Genomic DNA, 23,445 nt, shown 5'->3' on the forward strand with positions numbered 1-23,445 from the left:
TGCCAAGTCTTGTGCTAGGATCTGGGATACCATGGAAAATAAGACACGTAGGATGCCTGCCCTCTCAGAGCTTACAGTCACGAAGGTTTATTAGAGATTACCAATAAAACAGTGCTCCCCTCGCCCCCTCTCCTGCCTGCCCCACCACATACACACAATACATGCTTCGATTGAAGGGTTAAGTTCTGTTTTAACGAACATCATTATGGTGTAGAGACTGGTTTGTGGAATCAGATAGGCCTGGGATGACATCCCAGGTCTTCCATCTATTACCTGGGTGACGTTTCCCACATAACTTAATCTCTTTTCAGCTTTCTCATTGGTAAAATGGGGAGAATACTATTGTAGTATTCACCTTATAGAATTCATGGGAAGGCGAAATGAAATATAATTGACTTAAAGCACTTAAGACAGGACCTGACTCAAAAAAAAAAAAAAAAAAAAAAAGACAGGACCTGACTCAGTAAATGACAGTAATGAGAATGAAGATGGTGATCGTAGCTGGGAGCCTGGATGGGGCATTTGGAAATAGTTTGACCTTGGCTCTGATACACATGCTCTTAATCTCTAGTTTCTTGACCAAGATAATAGGATCTGTTTAAATTAATAAAAAGGAAAAGGAGGTAAACGTAGTTGGGATATATATGAGTAATCATATTTTCTGGACTCAAAAGATCACCACATGTAGACTGACAAGCATGTATATGCATTTCTCTGGAGAGGGGGCAGAATATTTGTATCTGGGCCACTGGTCACCGTGTAACATGGGCTGCCATCTCCCGTAACAAAAAAGCTACTGAGAAACGACAAGGGGCTTGTTGGGAACGGGTACAGAGTGGGGAGAGAAGGAAGAGAGGACAAAGCCTGGGGGCTTTCTCATTTCCTGCTCTATTTACCATGACTTGCCTATAGCTTTTATAGCCTGGTCCTTAAATAATTGAAGACCATCTTCAGTACCAAAATCTTCCATTAATTTCACTTAAGTGAGTAATGTGCCCTATTGCCCTGTGCTGAACTAGGATGGAAATTCTATGCATCACACTGTGAGAGGACCCCCGTGAGTGATAAAGAGGGAGTTCATTGTAGCAGAGCCAAGGTCTGCCTGAGAGAAGCCGCCAGAGTGAATGCACCTGCCTGTGAGTGTTGACCTGTGGGGCCTTTAATGGGATTTCTGTTTGAAATTGGTTGTATCTAAGGGGCCACGTTGAAATCCCCTCATTAGCACCAAGTTTGTTGCTTGAAAAATTCAGCTTCTGTGAAAATTCGTTCATTATTTTTTTAGTGCCTTTTAGCAATTTGAGCACTTAGAATGACTCTTTAGGAAACAACAATTCCAACAAAAAATGTCCTAAAGGAAAGAAAAAAAGCCTCTCAATTCTCTTAGAATACTTGTTTTTCAGCAGAGGTATCTAAACATAGTAGAGTGTGGATATTGAATAAAAATAGTTTAGGACAAAAATAGAAAATAGAGGCTTGTTCTCCTGGTATGAAAACATGTGTAACGATCACAACGTTTCTTTTTTTCCACCTTAACCATTTCTGAGTAACATTTCAGGCTGGGCAAACAGTTATTTTTCCTCTCCATCTCTAAGTCCCTCCCTTGGCTTTTCAAAGGACTTGGATTTCTGTGTCTTTGTTTCTTCTTTAAACGTGAATTTCCATTAGGAGAAGATTCAGAAAAGACTGTAGTGAGATGAAGTATGTCCATGTAAACCTGCTATTTCCTCTGCTTAGTCAGGATACCCTTCCCCAACTTCCCATCCCTCCCCTCCCCCACATTTCCCTCCCCCATCCCGCCCCTTTGCCTTGTGTACTCAGCATTGGCATTTCTCCTGCATAGCACCTATCATAGTAATAACCTAAAAATAAATTTTGTAATTTATTTTAGAATATCTCCTTTTTCTGCTGGACTGGAATCTCCATGACGGCAGGAGGGGAGATTGTCCTGTTCACCTTGGTACATACTGGGCCTGGCTCAGTGACTGGCACATCACAGGAGCTCAGTTTATATTCTGAGTAATAGCTAACATTTATTGAATAACAGGCAAACTGCTAATGAAAGAATCAGCCTTCAAAATACTTGCATCCATTAAACTACAAAGTATAAAAAATCCACGTGAGACTTATTTGTATATTGCTTTGAATTTTTAAGTCATCGTATATATCAAATGCTACAACTAAGTTGGATATGAACATTTGAGTTTCTAAAAGTGTGCATTGATTTCAAATAAATTATTGTATCTTCTCATCCCTGTGTGAGATAGAGAAGAGGTAGGTAGTTTTACTAAATTACAACTAGCATAGGGAGAGTAAGTCATGGGTGAGGGTAGGTCCCCAAGCCCTGGCCTCTCATGAGAGCAGTCAAAGAAACATCCTTATATTACCAGTCAGGGTCCCATCAGGAAGTGAAGGCACCCTTGAGCTGGCCATTCAAGCAGAATTTAACAAAATGAAAGTGAGGCCAGGGTTTATAGAAACTATTAAGAGATAATGCAGTACCCCAGGGCTAGCTACAGCTGGGAGCCTTTACTCCCACTAGTCCTGAAAGGTCAGGGGATGGAGAGTTACTAGAATCCACAGAGAGTGGCTGAAAGGAAAGGGCCATCCAATAGGAGCTGTGCCCTTTGGTAGGAGCACTGCCAGCCCATGGCATCCTGGAAGGGAGGAAGCTGGGGCAATGCAAACAGCACCTTCAACCTTCTCCTACTTCCTAACCTCCTGCCAGTGCCTTCTATGGATACAATCCAACCGGAAGTCAGGGGATAAGGGAACCCATTGATTTAGTCCATAAGGGTCAGGTGGAGCAGGTTGGAGAATGAATGGGAGGTGCAAAGAGAAGATAAAAGGTAAAGGAGATAGAAGACACAGCCGCATTCTCTTCACTGAAACCCACCGGAGGACAAAGGAACCCTGGAAAGTGTGGAATGAGGTTATTTATGTGAGGTCCTTGGAGTGTCAACCTGGGCACCGTTCCAATGAGAAGTGTTATATCCAATGCCGTGGAGCAGCTCACTTTACATCCTAGCTGTCTCAGTAACTGGTCATTTGTTCAGCAAGTATTTGCAAGCCCTTTGCTGTGTTGGGTGTGAGAGCTTGTAAGGGAGGTTCTGGTGCCCTCATTTTCCTTTAGTGCAAGGCTGTATCTGTAGGCTGTCCTTGAGTGCAGGTACTCAAGGTGAGGTTCCCAGACCAGCGGCAGAGCAGCAGCAGCACCTTGGAGCTGATTAGAAATGCAGATCCATGACCACACCCTGATCTTCCGAATCAGCATCTCTGCGTTGGGGTTCAGAAAACTGTGTTTTAACAACTCTCCAGGTGATTCCTAGCAGGCTGAAGATTGAGAAGCTTTAGCAGATATTATAAACTTTTGGAACATGAAAAAATAAGCGCATGGCTGTTGAGTAACACACACACACACACACACACTACTGCAGTGCACACAATTTTATCTTAATCTTGGCATATTTTCAAATAGTCCTGTAAAATAAGGAAATTGGATTAAAGAAGTGGTTTTCAAACAGTGTTTATCTGATCCCTTTCAGAGCCAAGGGGGTCACTGGGCCAATCCACTCAACTAAAATGATACACTTACTTTTATAATATTTCATTTGGACACGGGGTTCTAAGGCTTAAGAAGCTTTGAAAACCCCTGTTTGAGATGATCAGAGATTCCCTCTTGTTCACATGTTCCATGGTGTTGTATGTATGTGTCAATTGCATTGATGATGTATGGAATCTATATTTATAGCTTACATAGATGCATATTTTGTTTTATTTCAAAATATTAGAATGGCCAGAGGTGTTATTTTTCCATTTCCTGCCCTTTGTGGTACAGCTAAAGTGGTGTACCCATAAACCTTTCCACCATGTGAATGCGTGTGTGATTTCCAGAATGGCAGTTACTTCTTGGCAACATGTCCTTAGTTGTTTTATCTCTTATTGCTGTTTTGAACACAGAGAATTTGCGGAAAGTGTCACTACATTTCTGCTTGCATCGGCTCTTGTGTCTGAACTGTCCATGTAAGCATTAGGCTATTAAATATTTAAAAATGGAAAGTGGTGTGGTTCAGCAGGCAGGCTCAGAGTTGGTCTCATCCTGGTTCTGTATTTGGCCTACAAATCCAAAACCTTGGGCAATCACCCATTATTCCTGTACTTGCATTTTCTTATTTGTCAAAAAGCCATAATAATATATTGCCTGCCTGTATTAAATGTGGTGGCTCCAAAATTTCCGCTTAGAAGGGTGTTTGCGGCAGGAGCCTTGTTGCTGGAGGTGGGGAGTAGAATAAGGGCTTACTTGTCTTGAGGGCACATTTGTAAAGCAAGCACACACTAGTTTTCTTAGTTTGTATATCAAAATTCATAAAATTAAAAAATTTCCAAAAAACCTTTTTTTAATACTCTATGGAAAATTAATAGAATGGCGATAAATTATATCAAAGAATACTCTTTAAAAAATTAAATTGGCTTTTGAGGAGAAATTATTGGGGCAGGAAGAACTAAAGTTTTTGCCCCCAGCCACTTCTTTTTTTATTGAATATAGTTGATGTACAACATTAATGTTAGTTTCAGGTGTACCATATAGTGATTCGACATTTAAATACATTACAAAATGATCACGGTAAGTCTAGTAACCATCTGTCTCCATACAGAGTTATTACTGAACATATTCCTTATGCTGTATATTACATCCCGAGACTTATTTATTTTATAACTAGAAGTTTGTACCTCTTAATTCCCTTCATCTATTTCACCCACCCCTGCCCCCGTCCCCCACCCCTTTGGCAACTACCCATTATTCTCTGTATCTGAGTCTGTTTTTATTTTGTTTGTTCATTTGTTCTGTTTTTTAGATTGCACATATAAGTGAGATCATACAGTACTTGTCTTTGTCTGACTTTTTTCACTTAGCATGATACTCTCTAGATCCATCCAGGCTGTTGCAAATGGCAAGGTTTTATTTTTTATGGTTGAGTCATATTCCATTGTTTATATATACCATATCTTCTTTATCCATTCTACTGATGGACGTTAGGTTGCTTTCACATCTTGGCTATTGTAAATAATGCTGCAGTGAACATAGGGATGCGTATATCTTTTCAAATAAGTGTTTTGTTTTCTTTGGATAAATACCCAGAAGTGAAATTGCTGGATTGTAGTGTAGTTCTATTGTTAATTTTTTTGAGGAAACTTTATACTGTTTTCCATAGTGGCTGCACCAATTAACAGTCCCACCAACAGTGTACTAGGGTTCCCTTTTCTCCACATCTTCACCAACACTTGTTATTAGTTGTCTTTTTGATGATAGCCATTCTTACAGGTGTGAAGTGTTTTCTCATTGTGGTTTTGGTTTGCACTTCCCTGATGATTAGTGATGTTGAGCATCTTTTCATGTGTCTGTTGGTCATTTGTATGTCTTCTTTGGATAAATGTTTATTCAGGTCCTCTGCCCATTTTTAAAATTGGATTGTTTGTTTTTTTCATATTGAGTTGTATGAGTTTCTGATATGTTTTGGATATTAACCCCTTTTTGGATATATTATTTGCAAATATCTTCTTCCATTCAGTAGGTTGCCTTTTTGTTTTGTTAATGGTTTCCTTCACTGTGCAAAAAGTTTTTAGTTTTATGTGGTCCCATTTGTTTATTTGTGCTTTTGTTTCCCTTGCCAGAAAAGACAGATCCCCCCAAATATTGCTAAGACAGATGTCAAAGAGCATACTTCCTAGGTTTTCTTCTGGAGGTTTTATGGTTTCAGATCTGACATTTAAGTCTTTAATCCATGCATCTGAAAAGAATGTGTATTCTACTGCTTGGGGATAAAAATATTCTGTATATACCTATTAATTTTATCTGATCTAATGTGTCATTTAAGGCTGATGTTTCCTTATTGATCTTCTGTCTGGATAATCTGTCCCTTGATGTAGCTGGTGTGTTAAAGTACTCTACTACACTAAGTCCCCTACATACGAACCTTCAAGTTGTGAACTTTCAAAGATGCGAACGTGTGTTCACATGTCCCATCACGTAAGTTAGTTCACGTGTCTGGTGTACATTGTCACGTGCATGCATCCTCTATAAGTGGTTGTGCTTTTGTGTACTCTACAGTACAGTACTGTACAGTAGTACAGTATTTTTATTTCAAGCCTAGGATGTCCAGAAGCAAGTGTAAAAGCAATGATGATGTAGCTGGTACTGCTAAGAAGCGCCAAGCGATAACGATGGAACTTGCTGTGCAACACAAGGAGCTTACTAAAGAAGACTTGATGGAATTGGAGGCCCAGAGAAAGGATGAAGAGAGACAAGAGGAAGAAGAAGTAACTGAAGAACTGAAGTGATTCGCTATGCAGGAAATGGCAAGGGGATTTTCTTTATTTGAGGAGGCACTGTTAGTTTTTGAGGCACAGGACCCGCACGTAGAATGGTACACAAGGATTGCAGCAGCTGCTCAGAATGCAATCCAGTGCTACCGTGTCATCTATGATGAGAAAAAAAGAGGTACTACCCAGACATCACTGGATCGTTTTTTCAAGAGCGTAGATAGAATTGAATCCAGCAAGGAACCAGAACCTGTGCCATCAGTGTCAGGCGTGAGTGAAATTGCAGCTTGCCCTCCGTCTCCTATTGCTGAGGATCCTTCAGCTCTACCATCTCCCACCTCCTCTCCCTCCTCCAGTCAGTAACTCTTCTTGCCTGTTCACTCGATGCCAGCCCCTCTATGCCAGCTGTTGTACTGTACTACTGTACTTTTCAAGGTACTGTACTGTAAGATTTAAAATGTTTTCTTTATTTTTTGTGTTTTTTTATGTATTATTTGTGTGAAAAGTATTATAAACCTATTATAGTACAGTACTATATAGCTGATTGTGTTAGTTGTGTACCTAGGCTAACTTTGTTAGACTTATGAACAAATTGGACTTATGAACTTGCTCTCAGAATGGAACTTGTTTGTATGTAGAGGACTTACTGTATTATTGTGTTACTGTCAATTTTTCACATTATGTTAATATTTGCTTTATGTATTTAGGTGCTCCTATGTTGGGTGCACATATATTTATAATTGTTATATCTTCTTGGATTGATCCCTTTCTCATTATGTAATGTCCTTCTTTGTCTCTTGTTACAGTTTTTGTTTTAAAGTCTGTTTTGTCTGATATAAATATTGCTACCCCAGCTCTCTTTTTAATTTCCATTTGCATGGAATATCTTTTTCCAGTCCTTCATTTTCAGTCTGCATGTGTCTTTACACCTGAAGTGAGTCTCTTGTAGGCAGCATATATATGAGTTTTGGTTTTTTTTTTTTTCATTCAGCCCCTCTATATATTTTGATTAGAGCATTCAATTCATTTACATTTAAAGGAATTTTCGATAGGTGTGTGCTTATTGCCATTTGTGGATTGTTTTTTGGCTGTTTTTGTAGTTCTTCTTTGTTCCTTTCTTGCTCTCGTCTCCTGTGATTAAATGACTGCCTTTTGTGTTATGTTTGGATTCCTTTCTCTTTTTTTGTGTATCTATTATAGATTTTTGGTTTGTAGTTACCATGAAGTTTATATATAATAATCTATATATAGATGTGATGATTTTAAGATGATTTTACTACTTTTGTCTTTTAACCTTTCTACTAGCTTAATAAGTGGTTGATCTATTACCTTTGTTATATGTTGGTCTTTACCAGTGAGATTTTCCTTTCAAAATTTTCATATGTCTAGTTGTGACCTTTTCTTTTTCACTTTAAAAAAGTCCCTTAAACATTTCTTGTAAAGCTAGTTTAGTGGTGGTGAACTCTTTTAGTTTTGTTTGTCTGTAAAACTTCTTACCTCTTCTTCAAATCTGAATGATAATCTTGCCATGTAGAGTATTCTTGGTCATATGTTTTTCCCTTTCATTAACTTGACTATATTGTGCCACTCCTTTCTGGGCTGCAAAGTTTCTGCTGAAAAGTCAGCTGATAGTGTTAATGGGAACGTCTGTAAGTAGTTGCTATCCTCTTGGTGCTTTTAATATTTTCTCTTTATTTTTAATTCTTGACATTTTAATTATAATGTGTACTGGTGTGGATCTCTTTGGGTTCATCTTGTTTAGGACTCTCTGTGCTTCCTGGACCTGGATGTCTGTTCCCTTTTACAAGCTAGGGAAATTTTTAGCTATTTTTTCTTCAGAGAAGTTCTCTGCACCTTTCTCTTTCTTTTCTCCTTCTGGGACCCTTATAGAGCAAATTAGTACACTTGATGTTGTCCCAGATGTCTCTTAAACTATCCTCACTTAAAAAAAAATCTGTTTTTTTCTTTCTGTTCAACTTGGGTGATTTCCACTACTCTGTCTTCCAGATCAATGATCCATTTCTCTGTATCATCTAATTTACTGTTGATTGCTTCTAGTGTATTTTTCATTTCAGTTATTGTATTCTTCATCTCTGATTGATTCTTTTTTATATTTTCTAACTTTTGGTTGAAATTCTCACTGTATTCATTCATTCTTCTGAGTTCAGTAAATATCTTTATAATCATTACCTTAAACTCTTTATTAGGTAGATTGCTTATCTCCATTTTGTTTAGTTCTTTTTCTGAGGTTTTGTTCTTGTTCCTTTGTTAGGAACATATTCCTCTATCTCTTAGTTTGCCCAGATCTCTTTGTTTATGTTTATTTCTGTGTGTGAGGTATGTCTGTTACATCTCCCAGTCTTGGAGAAGTGGCCTCATGTAGGAGATGCTCTACGGGGCCCAGCAGTGTACTCCCCTCTGGCCACCAGAGCTCGATGCTCTAGGGGTGTCCCTTATGTGGGCTGCATCATGCTTCTGTTGTGCTGGGGCTGATTACTGTGAGTGTGCTGGTAAGCAGGGCTGGCCCTCGGCCTAGCTGTCTCATGCAGTCGCTGTCAGTGCACTGGTGGGTGGGACAGGCCTCCAGCATGAGTTGTTGTGATGCCTGGTGATATGCCTCTGCTGCGGACCTGCTGGTGGGTACTACTGGGGGGCAAGCCCCCAGTGCTAATTGGCTAGAGGGAGGATTCCAAAATGGTGCTTGCCAGCACCGTTGTCAGCGTGGTAGATCAAGATCCCCAGAATGGCTGCCACCAGTATCTCTGTCCCTAGGGGGAGTCCCAGCTGCCTTCTGCCTCTCTGGGAAATTCTCCAAGATCAGCAAGGGAGTTTGTCAAACTGCCCACTTCGTCAAACTACTGGGACTCAGAGAGTGAGATTTTGTGCATGACCTTTAAGACTGGAGTCTCTGTTTCCTATAGCCTTCTAGCTCTCTTGAACAAGCCCCACTTGTTTCAAAGCCAGACATCCTGGGGGCTCATCTTCCCACTGGGAGACCCCTGGGCTGAGGAGCCTGATGTGGAACGGGGCCCCCCTCACTCCTCAGGGAGGGCTTCTGCAGTTGTGATATCCCTCCTGTTGGTGGGTTGCTGACCCAGGGGTGTGGATCCTGACTAGACTGTGTCTCCACCCCTCCCACTTGTCTCATTGAGGCTCCTTCTTTATATCTGTAGTTGTGGAAAATCTTTTCTACTAGTTTCCAGGTCATTCTCACAGATAGTTGCCCTATAAGTAGTTGTAATTTTGATGTGCCCGTGGGAGGAGGTGAGCTCAGGGTCTCCCTACTCCACCATCTCAATCTGTTTCCCCCACCCACTTCTTGGCCTAGCTCCTGGTTGACCCTGGCATATTATGAAGGTAATAAACCAATGAAAGAACTGAGCAAGTACAAGAATGAAAGGATTATCAAGTTGGTAGTATTTAAATTTCCTTAAGTTTCTTTAAAGAAGAAGCAGTGTTCAATTCATCTTTGTGTCTTTCCCCACCAACTCTGCACCTACTGCAGTGCCTGTCTTTTAGTAGCTATTTAAATAAATACGTAAAGTGCAGATAAATGTGCAGATAGATGTTACTTAGGTGACTTTGTTCAGTGAAATGTACATAAAATAGACTTGAACTCCATCCTGGGTGCTCTGAAGTCCTGCTGGCTTATGGTCTCAGGGTCCTCTCTTGCTCTGATTTCTAGTTGCTCCTGAGCTCTTGGTCACATGTGTGGCTCATCTGTAGCTGTACTTCTCTCTCTGCCCTGTGTGGATCCACATAGAGTTACCAGTCCCTTCTCCTTGGTTTCCCCTAAATAATTCTCATGCCTGGCATTTGTGTGCAGCAGACTTCTCCTAACTATTCAGAGGTACTAATTGGAGGATAGCAGCACGTAGATAATTTAGGATTAAATATTAGTTTTGTTCTAAAAAATTCTCCTGGGGTGCATAACTTCTATTTTCTTAATTTGACATTGTGACTTCCTTCTAAAGAGGACAGTATGGAAAAGATGGTGAGGAAATAACTTCGCAGTGGAGAAATCTAACAGGTGATCAAGGCCAACATCAACAGCCTTAAAACATTAATAGTATGTACCCTTGATATGATAATACATTCTTAGCTCTATGATCATCCTCCTAAACCTACCCAAACCTCGTAACCCCATTCCTTTTTTTTTTATTTTAACATTTTTATTGGAGCATAATTGCTTTACAATGGTATGTTAGTTTCTGCTTTACAACAAAGTGAATCAGCTATACATAGACATATATCCCCATGTCTCTTCCCTCTTGCGTCTCTGTCCCTCCCACCCTCCCTATCCCACCCCTCTAGGTGGTCACAAAGCACCAAGCTGATCTCCCTGTGCTATGCGGCTGCTTCCCACTAGCTATCTCTTTTACATTTGGTAGTGTATATTTGTACATGCCACTCTCTCACTTTGTCCCAGCTTACCCTTACCCCTCCCAGTGTCCTCAAGTCCATTCTCTAGTAGGTCTGCATCTTTATTCCCGTCCTGCCCCTAGGTTCCTCATGACCTTTTTTTTCAAGATTCCAAATATATGTGTTGGCATACAGTATTTGTTTTTCTCTTTCTGACTGACTTCACTCTGTATGACAGACTCTAGGTCCATCCACCTCACTACAGATAACTCAATTTCGTTTCCTTTTATGGCTGAGTAATATTTCATTGTATATATGTGCCACATCTTCTTTACCCATTCATTTGTTGATGGACACTTCGGTTGCTTCCATGTTCTGGCTGTTGTAAATAGAGCTGCATTGAACATTGTGGTACATGACTCTTTTTGAACTATGGTTTTCTTAGGGTATATGCCCAGTACTGGGATTGCTGGGTCATATGGTAGTTCTATTTTTAGGTTTTTAAGGAACCTCCATACTGTTCTCCATAGTGGCTGTATCAGTTTACATTCCCACCAACAGTGCAAGAGGGTTCCCTTTTCTCCACACCCTCTCCAGCATGTGCTGTTGGTCGATTTTTTGATGCCATTCTGACTGGTGTGAGGTGATACCTCATTGTAGTTTTGATTTGCATTTCTCTAATGATTAATGATGTTGAGCATTCTTTCATGTGTTTGTTGGCAATCTGTATATCTTCTTTGGGGAAATGTCTATTTAGGTCTTCTGCCCATTTTTGGATTGGGTTGTTTGTTTTTCTGATATTGAGGTGCATGAGCTGCTTGTAAATTTTGGAGATTAATCCTTTGTCAGTTGCTTCATCTGCAAATATTTTCTCCCATTCTGAGGGTTGTCTTTTTGTCTTGTTTATGGTTTCCTTTGCTAAGGAAAAGCTTTTAAGTTTCATTAGGTCCCACTTGTTTATTTTTGTTTTTATTTCCATTTCTCTAGGAGGTGGGTCAAAAAGGAGCTTGCTGTGATTTATGTCATAGAGTGTTCTGCCTTTGTTTTCCTCTAAGAGTTTTATAGTATCTGGCCTTGCATTTAGGTCTTTAATCCATTTTGAGTTTATTTTTGTGTATGGTGTTAGGAGGGAGTGTTCTAATTTCATTCTTTTACATGTAGCTGTCCAGTTTTCCCAGCACCACTTATTGAAGAGGCTGTCTTTTCTCCACTGTATATTCTTGCCTCCTTCATCAAAGATAAGGTGACCATATGTGCGTGGGTTTATCTCTGGGCTTTCTCTCCTGTTCCATTGATCTATATTTCTGTTTTTGTGCCAGTCCCATACTGTCTTGATTACTGTAGCTTTGTAGTATAGTCTGAAGTCAGGGAGCGTGATTCCTCCAGCTCCGTTTTTCTTTCTCAAGATTGCTTTGGCTATTCGGGGTCTTTTGTGTTTCCATACATATTCTGAAATTTTTTGTTCTAGTTCTGTGAAAAATGCCAGAGGTAGTTTGATAGGGATGGCACTGAATCTGTAGATTGCTTTGGGTAGTATAGTCATTTTCACAATGTTGATTCTTCCAATCCAAGAACATGGTATATCTCTCCATCTATTTGTATCCTCTTGAATTTCTTTCATCAGTGTCTTATAATTTTTTGCGTACAGGTCTTTTGTCTCCTTAGGTAGGTTTATTCCTAGATATTTTATTCTTTTTGTTGCAATGGTAAACGGGAGTGTTTTCTTAATTTCACTTTCAGATTTTTCGTCATTAGTGTATAGAAATGCAAGAGATTTCTGTGCATTAATTTTGTATCCTGCTACTTTACCAAATTCATGGATTAGCTCTAGGAGTTTTCTGGTAGCATCTTTAGGATTCTCTATGTATAGTATCATGTCATCTGCAAACAGTGACAGCTTTACTTCTTCTTTTCCGATTTGGATTCCTTTTATTTCTTTGTCTTCTCTGATTGCTGTGGCTAACACTTCCAAAACTATGTTGAATAATTGTGGTGAGAGTGCGCAACCATGTCTTGTTCCTGATCTTAATGGAAATGGTTTCAGTTTTTCACCATTGAGGACGATGTTGACTGTGGGTTTGTCATATATGGCCTTTATTATGTTGAGGTAAGTTCCCTCTATGCCTACTTTCTGGAGGGTTTTTATCATAAATGCCTGTTGAATTTTGTTGAAAGCTTTCTCTGCATCTATTGAGATGATCGTATGGTTTTTATTCTTCAATTTGTTAATATGGTGTATCACAGTGATTGATTTGCATATATTGAAGAATCCTTGCATTCCTGGGGTAAACCCCACTTGATCATGGTGTATGATCCGTTTAATGTGCTGTTGGATTCTGTTTGCTAGTACTTTGTTGAGGATTTTTGCATCTATGTTCATCAGTGATATTGGCCTGTAGTTTTCTTTCTTTGTGACATCTTTATCTGCTTTTGGTATCAGGGTGATGCTGACCTCATAGAATGAGTTTGGGAGTGTTCCTCCCTCTGCTATATTTTGGAAGAGTTTGAGAAGGATATGTGTTCGCTCTTCTCTAAATGTTTGATAGAATTCGCCTCTGAAGCCATCTGGTCCTGGCTTTTGTTTGTTAGAAGATTTTTAATCACAGTTTCAGTTTCAGTGCTTGTGATTGGTCTGTTCATATTTTCTATTTCTTCCTGGTTCAGTGTCAGAAGGTTGTGCATTTCTTCCAGGTTGTCCATTTTATTGGCATATAGTTGCTTGTAGTAATCTCTCATGATCCTTTGTATTTCTGCAGTGTCAGTTGTTACCTCTCCGTTTTCATTTCTAATTCTATTGATTTGAGTCTTCTCCCTTTTTTTCTTGATGAGTGTGGCAAATGGTTTATCAATTTTGTTTATCTTCTCAAAGAACCAGCTTTTAGTTTTATTGATCTTTGCTATCATTGCCTTCATTTCTTTTTCATTTATTTGTGATCTGATCTTTATGATTTCTTTCCTTCTGCTAACTTTGGGTTTTTTTTGTTCTTCTTTCTCTAATTGCTTTAGGTGTAAGGTTAGGTTGTTTATTTGAGGTGTTTCTTGTTTCTTCAGGTAGGATTGTATTGCTATAAACTTCCCTCTTAGAACTGCTGTTGCTGCATCCCATAGGTTTTGGGTCATTGTGTTTTCATTGTCATTTGTTCCTAGGTATTTTTTAATTTCTCCTTTGATTTCTTTACTGATCTCTTGGTTATTAAGTAGTGTATTGTTTAGCCTCCATGTGTTTGTATTTTTTGCAGATTTTTTCCTGTAATTGATATCTAGTCTCATAGCATTGTGGTCGGAAAAGTTACTTGATAGGATTTCAATTTTCTTAAATTTACCAAGGCTTGATTTGTGACCCAAGATACGATCTATCCTGGAGAATGTTCCATGCACTTGAGAAGAAAGTGTATTCTGTTGTTTTTGGATGGAATGTCCTATAAATGTCAATTAAGTCCATCCCGTTTAATATATCATTTAAAGCTTGTTTTTCCTTATTTATTTTCATTTTGGATGATCTGTCCATTGGTGAAAGTGGGGTGTTAAAGTCCCCTACTATGATTGTGATACTGTCGATTTCCCTTTTTATGGCTGTTACTATTTGCCTTATGTATTGAGGTGCTCCTATGTTGGGTGCATAAATATTTACAATTGTTACATCTTCTTCTTGGATTGTTCCGTTGATCATGATGTAGTGTCCTTCTTTGTCTATTGTAATAGTCTTTGTTTTAAAGTGTATTTTGTCTGATATGAGAATTGCTACTCCAGCTTTCTTTTGATTTCCATTTGCATGGAATATCTTTTTCCATCCCCTCACTTTCAGTCTGTATGTGTCCCTAGGTCTGAAGTCGGTCTCTTGTAGACAGCATATATACGGGTCTTTTTTTTGTATTCATTTAGCCAGTCTGTGTCTTTTGGTGGGAGCATTTAATTCATTTACATTTAAGGTAGTTATCGATATGTATGTTCCTATTACCATTTTCTTGATTGTTTTGGGTTCGTTATTGTAGGTCTTTTCCTTCTCTTGTGTTTCCTGCCTAGAGAAGTTCCTTTAGCATTTGTTGTAAAGCTGGTTTGGTGGTGCTGACTTCTCTTAGCTTTTGCTTGTCTGTAAAAGTTTTAATTTCTCCATCAAATCTGAATGAGATCCTAGCTGGGTAGAGTAATCTTTGTTGTAGGTTTTTCTCCTTCATCACTTGAAATATGTCCTGCCACTCCCTTCTGGCTTGCAGAGTTTCTGCTGAAAGATCAGATGTTAACCTTATGGAGATTTCCTTATATTTTATTTGTTGTTTTTCCCTTGCTGCTTTTAATATTTTTTCTTTGTATTTAATTTTTGATAGCTTGATTAATATGTGTCTTGGTGTGTTTCTCCTTGGATTTATCCTGTATGGCACTCTCTGTACTTCCTGGACTTAATTAACTATTTCCTTTCCCATATTTAGGAAATTTTGAACTATGATCTCTTCAAATATTTTCTCAGTCCCTTTCTTTTTCTCTTCCTCTTCTGTTACCCCTATAATTCGAATGTTGGTGTGTTTAATGTTGTCCCAGAGGTCTCTGATACTGTCCTCAATTCTTTTCATTCTTTTTTCTTTATTCTGCTCTGCAGTAGTTATTTCCACTATTTTATCTTTCGGGTCACTTATCCGTTCTTCTGTCTCAGTCATTCTTCTATTGATCCCTTCTAGAGAATTTTTAATTTCATTTATTTTGTTGTTCATCACTGTTTGTTTGCTCTTTAGTTCTTCTAGGTCCTTGTTAAACGTTTCCTATATTTTCTCCATTCTATTTCCAAGATTTTGGATCATCTTTACTATCATTATTCTGAATTCTTTTTCAGGTAGACTGCCTATTTCCTATTCATTGGTTTGGTGGGTTTTTACTATGCTCCTTCATCTGCTGTGTGTTTCTATGTCTTCTCATTTTGCTTAACTTACTGTGTTTGAGGTCTCCTTTTCACAGGCTGCAGGTTCATAGTTCCCGTTGTTTTAGGTGTCTGCCCCCAGTGGCTAAGGTTGGTTCAGTGGGTTGTGTAGGCTTCCTGGTGGGGGGGATTAGTGCCTGTGGATGAGGCAGGATCTTGTTTTTCTGCTGGGCAGGTCCACCTCCGGTGGTGTGTTTTGGGATGTCTGTGACCTTATTATGATTTTAGGCAGCCTTTCTGCTAATGGGTGGGGTTGTGTTCCTGTCTTGCTAGTTGTTTGGCATAGGGTGTCCAGCACTGTAGCTTGCTGGTCGTTGAGTGGAGGTGGGTCTTGGCGTTGAGATGGAGATCTCTGGGAGATTTTCGCCTTTTGATATTCCGAGGAGCTGGGAGGTCTCTGGTGGACCAATGTCCTCACTCGGCTCTTCCACCTCAGAGGCACAGGCCTGACACCTGGCCTGGGCACCAAGACACTGTCATCGACATGGCTCAGAATAAAAGGGAGAAAGAAAGAGAAAATACAATATAATAAAGTTATTAAAATAAAAAATAAATATTAAAAAAATTTCTTTTAAATAATAAAAAAAAGAAAGAAAGAAGAGAGCAACCAAACCAAAAAAAAAAAATCCACCAATGATAACAAGTGCTAAAATCTATACAAAAACAAAAAACAAAAAACAAAACCGGACAGACAGAACCCTAGGACAAATGGTAAAAGTGAAGCTATACAGACAAAATCACACACAGAAGCATACACATACACACTCACAAAAGAGAAAAAGGAAAAAATATATATATCGTTGCTTCCAACGTCCTCCGCCTCAATTTGGGATGGTTCATTATCTTTTCAGGTATTCCACAGATGCAGGTACATCAAGTTGACTGAGGAGATTTAATCCGCTGCTCCTGAGGCTGCTGGGAGGGATTTCCCTTTCTCTTCTTTGTTCGCACGGCTCCTGGGGTTCATCTTTGGATTTGGACCCGCCTCTGCGTGTAGGTCGCCTGAGGGCATCTGTTCTTCCCTCAGACAGGACGGGGTTAAAGGAGCAGCTGATCAGGGGGCTCTGGCTCACTTATTCCGGGGGGAGGGAGGGGCATGGAGTGCGGGGCATGCCTGTGGCAGCAGAGGCCGTCGTGACGTTGCAGCAGCCTGAGGCGCGCCGTGCGTTCTCCCGGGGGAGTTGTCCCTGGATCATGGGACCTTGGCAGTGGCGGGCTGCACAGGCTCCCAGGAGGGGAGGTGTGGATAGTGACCTGTGCTTGCACACAGGCTTCTTGGTGGCGGCAGCAGCAGCCTTAGTGTCTCATGCCCGTCTCTGGGGTCCGCGCTGATAGCCGCGGCTCACGCCCGTCTCTGGGGTCCACGCTGATAGCTGCGGCTCGCGCCCGTCTCTGGAGCTCGTTTAGGCGGCGCTCTGAATCCCCTCTCCTCGTGCACCAGGAAACAAAGAGGCAAGAAAAAGTCTCTTGCCTGTTCGGCAGCTCCAGACCTTTTCCCTGACTCCCTCCCGGCTAGCTGTGGTGCGCTAACCCCTTCAGGCTGTGTTCACGCCGCCAACCCCAGTCCTCTCCCTGGGATCCGACCTCCGAAGCCCGAGCCTCAGCTCCCAGCCCCCGCCCGCCCCGGCGGGTGAGCAGACAAGCCTCTCGGGCTGGTGAGTGCTGGTCAGCACCGATCCTCTGTGCGGGAATCTCTCCGCTTTTCACTCCGCATCCCTGTTGCTGCGCTCTCCTCCGTGACCCCGAAGCTCTCCCCCTCTGCCACCCGCAGTCTCCGTCTGCGAAGGGGCTTCCTAGTGTGTGGAAACCTTTCCTCCTTCTCGGCTCCCTCCCAGAGGTGCAGGTCCCGTCCCTATTCTTTTGTCTCCGTTTTTTCTTTTTTCTTTTGCCCTACCCAGGTACGTGGGGAGTTTCTTGCCTTTTGGGAGGTCTGAGGTCTTCTGCCAGCGTTCAGTAGGTGTTCTGTAGGAGTTGTTGCACATGTAGATGTATTTATGATGTATTTGTGGGGAGGAAGGTGATCTCCACGTCTTACTCTTACGCCATCTTGAAGCTCCTCCCCCCGCATTCTTATCATGGGGGAAACATCATAGAAATCCCAATAGAGAGACATCCTATAACATACCTGACCAGTATTTCTCAAAACTCTCAAGGTCATCAAAAACAAGGAAACTCTGAAATATCATCAAAGCCAAGGAGAACCTAAGGAGACGTAACAACTAAATGTAAAGTGGTACCTGGAGCAGAAAAAGGACGTTAGGTGAAATCTAAGGAAATCTGAATAAACTATGGACTTTAATTAATAACAGTGTATCAATACTGGTTTATTAACAAAGGTGCTGTATTAATGTAAGATATTAATAATGGGAAACTATATGGGGACCGGATGTGGTACATGGAACTCTCTTTACAACATGCTCAATTTTCCCATAAATCTAAAATTGTTCTAAAAAATAAAGTCTATTAATCAAGAAAGTTCCCCTGGTCATGCACCTGGAACAGAAAATTTCTCGCTGCCAATTTTCCTCCTTGCATTCCCTATCAAGGTAGTGCCCCCAGTATCCTGCCCATCCACATCCCTGGGCTTCTCTTCCTCATGCCTCTCCTGCTTTGGGGGCAACTCTCAATACACTTCCCCCACTAATCCGTCTTCATTTCTTTCACAGAGCACTTTGGGGGTTCTTTGTTTAACTGTAGTTCATCCAGATGCTCCTGAAGTTATAAGTAATGTTTCTTCCCGCTGCAAATGAACCAACAAACTGACTCCATGTGTTGAGAGCTGTTCGCCAGCCCAGATCCAGCTCACACTACACAGTTCTTGGAGATTCTGGGGTCACAGTCTGTGCGACCTAGCTCAGGACAGATGAACTGTACCAAGGGGAGCAATGTTCATTGTGGAGAGAAGAGTTTGCTCTTTTTGAAGACTTTATCTCAATATTAATTACATGATTTCTCCCCCAGAGTTCATATTGAAATATTTCTAAACTACGTAAGGAGGTTGGGGAAAAGTAATTTTCAGTGCGGTCAGACAGAGGACACAAAAATGTGCTTGGTGACAGACTCTCTGGAGATAAGTTGCATTCACTGAATAGCAGATTTCACATTAGCTTCCTTAACTTCATTGTTCTTGTAGAAATTCTCCTCAGGTTGCAAAGTAGGTTTTGTTAGGTTTCCTTATGGTCATTCTAAGAAAAATTAAGGGGGTAAAGGGGAAAGGATATTTACCCACATTGTACTGGAGCAGTGCACAGATGATCTCATTTCATCTCTACATTTTGAACTAAGCGTTTTTGTCACAGTTGTAGCCCAGGAAGCTGAGGTGAATGAGCTTGTGTGAAGGTGCAACCCATGACTGGCCCAGCCAAGTCTGGAGCCCAGAACTGCCTGCCCCCGCAAGCCTATGCTCTTCTCACAGAGCTGCCTCCTGATGCAGCCCCTCCAGAGATGCTGCCTGTGCCACTGGAAGTCCTGGATTTTGTCCTGGTCCTTGGCTTGAGCTTCAGTTTGTTGCCAGTGCTTTCCAGAGGTAGAAACGTTTATTTACACATCGTTTTTCATCCTCACCAATGTTATCATTCTCTTCCTCCTCACATACCCCTAGTGAATTGGTTGACTCCTGCTGGGGATTTTGTAAAAATACATAGAAAGGCTATTTTGACACTATTCTCTTCCCACCCAAAACAAGTTTAAGGGTCCACTTCCCCAGGTGCAGAAGGTGGCAGGGCTTTCTTCTGATCCATTACATATTTTCTCATACCTTTCCCAGCTTTCTCATACATGGTAGCTACAAGATGAAGGGAAAAGGGAGCATGATTGGGGTCAGGTGGGCAACCAGGTGGAGAAAAATAGAGTCAGGAAGGCCAGGTTAGTCCTTCTGGGGTCTCCATCTTTTATTAAGCCATTTCAGTAAAAAACAGAGGCAAGACCGACTCGTAGTGGGTCCAGTACCACTTTGGACCATCATCTAACCTTTGCACTCTGAGGGAAGGGGTGATGTTGCAAAGACAGCAGAAGTTAAGTTGAAGACCATGGCGGACACTGAAGCCTTATGCTATGTATCTTTAGAAGCCTTCAGGGAAATGATCTCAGCAGGGAGGAGAAATTTAAATAGCGTTGTAGCTGGCACAGTTGATCCAACTTAGTGGGTTTATGGGTTTTTTCTGAATTATTGTTTTTTTTAAATCAAGCCTGATACAACACTGGTAGAAGTTGAATTCTGTAATATACTTTCTTAAGAAGTGCCTAGTTTTTGTTAAACCACATGGGAAGTTCGAGCCCTGAAACTTAAGTATATAGAGGAACATACTGCTAGAATACGGTTATTTCACACAGTTTGTAAAACTATTTTGGGGGCAGATAGAGCTTTACTAGTTAGGGCCACAGAAATTCTGCAAAATGTCCAGACTCTTTGAATGGTAGAAATCTACCCTCTGGGAAGGGGCAAGCAGTAGCAGCGATGGGAAATTAGCATGGAATCATTTTGTTATTATAACACTATTACAATGCAATACATAATGCAATTAAATTGTCCATGTGGCTACAAAGAGGTTGGAAGGAAAAGTAGAAATCAGAAAAATCAGTTTAAGTGAATAAACGTCCATAATTTCCTTGTTAAGAGCTTACATAAAAGGCATAAAGGAAGTTGTTATTACTTGCATTCTGAGTATCTGGAAGTGGGCTTGGAAATGGTTTGTGTTAGCTAAGTACCTACAGAGATAATCCATTGATTAGAAAAATGAAGCTAATAAGAGGCAAGTTTGAGGCTAGGTACTTAATGTTTATAGCTTCTTCTTTGTTTGTTTATATTCTGAGAGCACTTTGGGAATTGTACCTAAATGGCTAAGCCAAATGATTTATGCTTTATTATCTATAAACACACGCATCTAATTAGATTTACTCCTGCTGTTTACATTTTCCAGATCTGAAATAAACTTAACAGCTTGGACCTATTTATTCTACAGAAGGTTGAAATTTGTGAAGTATTAGGGCAAATCATATGAAATTGCTTTTGAAAGTCAAAAAGAGCCAAATATTGGCAACTTCATGTGATTCAATCTAATATGTGAACGCGCTTGGTAAATTCTAGATGTTTCACAAAATGCAATGAAATATCATCCATTATCTGGTGTTAATTATCAAGGATGAAGCTTCATATTGGAAGAAATTTAAAAGTCCTCCTGAGGTTTGTCCTGAAGCTTTTTTTTTTTTGCCAGCAGAAGCTGTCCTGGTCTCTCATAGCCAGTGGGCCCACCTAGGAGTTGGCAAACCTGTGCTCTACTTATGTCTTCTTTAAAAGAGATGATAATTAATGTAATTAATACTTTCCCCAACCTGCGTCTTTTTCAGGATTTCTTTTATGGTCAAATGAAATAAACATTGAAGGGCTTTTTTTAATCTTTTTTTTTTAATTTTTATTTTTTATGGATGCATGGGTGGGTGGATGGATGGATGGGTGGGTGGATGGAGCAGTGGGTATCTGGGGGATGGGTAGGTGGGTGAGTCCATGGAAGGGAGGTGTTGGGGTTGGATACCACTGCAGACAGCATTGAAGGGCTTTGAAAGGTTAAAAATTATGTTGGTAACATAGTATCATTATCATCATGGCTAATTATAGGGGAATCCGATTGAGACTGTTCAGACAGGAGAACATAATCTTGAATAAGACAAACCACCCAGACTCCTCTGTCCATTCTGGGAAGTAGATCCATCAGCTAATGCAGGCGGGAGATTTCTCCCCTTAATGTGATAACGGGTTAGAAGAGCTCGGTTTAGATAAAAATGGAGATATCATTTGGATGGCACCTTATTTTTTTTAAATTAAAAATATCTTTAGCTATGTGCTGAGAACAGAACAGATGGTTCTGTATGTCACCAGATCTAACGAGACAGGTGGTGTGTTCAGCTTTGCCCTGGGTGCTTTTCTCACGTGCAGAGAAAGCCCATGTTGGCAAATTCCAAGGTGGTTTAACGAATGAACCAATGGAAGCTTCAACCTGCTGTCCCTCCTGTGAACACAGTAGAATCAATCACAGTTCACCTGGGACTGTATTCCAAAGCAACCTGGGGACCCAGAGATGCTTAAATTACACGTTGCTATCAGGTCTTTTTCATCAGGCTGTGGAGCATCAAACAAGCTGCTTCAGGAACATGTTCATCAGTTCTCTCTATTTACATTTTGGGGTTTGCTGATATTTTATTTGGAGGGGAAAGTCACTGATAGACTTTGAAGAGCACAGTGTAGAAAGCACATGCCATTTGGGCTTTTTTGGTTGTTTGTTTTTTGTTTGTTTTACATAAAAGTGTGTGGAGGGTTTTGGGGTGAGTCTTCTGTTAAGACTCAGGTAGCATTATGACCCACCTTACAGATAAGAAGACTGAGCTTCAACAGCACAACACTCTAGGCAGTGCCTTGGTCTCAACCACTGACCTCAAAGAGATGACCTTCATTTACCATGACTTAGTCCTAGATGGTTAAAACTCCAGCATGGAAAAATCTATTTGTCACAAAAATTATGTATTGATCTCCTTGTTGTATCCAGAAAAGTTGCTCTAAGCTACAGGGGGCCTGGTGAAGGGGGAACTTAAATTTATTCTTCTTCTTTTAAGCAAGACAAACTGTCCTTTAAAGTTGTTGGCCATTTCTGTTTCCAGTTTTTGTGATTCTTCACCTGGAAAGAAAACTTCTTGATTCTGGGAAGACCCACTCGAGTAGTCCCCTTTAGTTGTGTAGATATCAAGCAAACACCAAGCCACTCTTCTGAGAATGTAACAGGAGAGTTTGGGGAGAAAACTGGAGGTATAGAAGAACAGAGGTGGTCATAGATTCTCCAGCACGTTATTATGCAGAAGTGAATGGCTCCTGGGTGGAGTGATGGGCAGATTTGCATACGGTCTCTTAAAGGGCCACCCTCTATATTCTATTTCCCTTTGAGGATCTAACTTGTTTTCCTGGCTAGCAATCTGGATTCCATACTCCAGAGCCGTCAGAGGGGATGTTCTGATGGTAGAACCTGAAAATGGTTCAGTGTGTGTGTGTGTGTGTGTGTGTGTGTGTGTGTGTGTAAATTACAAGAGCTGTATCAACAAGCTGCTCTAATGCTGGGAAACCAGGCCTGCTTTGGAGGAGTGTGTCCAAGAAAGTGAGGCTGGGAGAGAATCCTCACCCTCAGTTGTCTAACTGGGCCTCAGTTCCCATGACTCTCACTAGCATGGGTGAGCCCTTAGGCCCGCGGGTTCTGGGCCACCTGCTAGTTGACAGGCCCTAGCAAGAGTACTAGATTCTGCTTTAGCACTGTGTCACTGTGGGTTGTCTACAGTGGCAGAGAACAGGACATTTCAACCTATGCATCCAACTTTCTACCTCTTCCTTTGCAAAGGGACGGTAACCACATCTGACTACTTGGGTTGAATGAGGGTCCCCAGGATTCTTGTCCCATCCAGGCAGGGGTTCCCCAGGAAGAAAGACCTCCTTACCATAACAAGAAGTGATCCTGGAGTCATTTTGTTTTCACACCAAAATGTGGTGAAGAAGCACTTAAGTGTTCCCCAATAAACATCTTTAAATTCCTTGATTCTATTTGCTCCCCTCCTCTTGGAGAAAGGGGAATTAAGCACACAACCTTAGCAGCTTCTGTTGTGGTTTATAACACTGTTCAAGGCCCAATGGTAAAATTTTAAGATTTTAAGATCCTAGTAAGCACCATGTTATCACTAACAGATAGATAAGAAGTGGAAATAATTAGAATTTAGTTTGTTCCAGAAAATTTCAGCTTTTATTTGGAAAGCTCTAGTTCTTTCTTTTCATCAAGCATTCCAACTACTTGTTATAGACATGTGTTATCATATACTACTGAACA

General features: G+C 40.7%; 1 protein-coding gene across 6 annotated transcripts in view; it reads left to right on the top strand.

Annotated features, from left to right (window-relative positions):
- Positions 1–23,445, top strand: part of NCALD (neurocalcin delta) — a 445,233-nt gene that overhangs the window by 165,774 nt on the left and 256,014 nt on the right. The window lies entirely within an intron of this gene.

This window comes from Balaenoptera ricei, chromosome 17 (genome assembly GCF_028023285.1).
Source record: "Balaenoptera ricei isolate mBalRic1 chromosome 17, mBalRic1.hap2, whole genome shotgun sequence".
Lineage (NCBI taxonomy): Eukaryota > Metazoa > Chordata > Mammalia > Artiodactyla > Balaenopteridae > Balaenoptera > Balaenoptera ricei.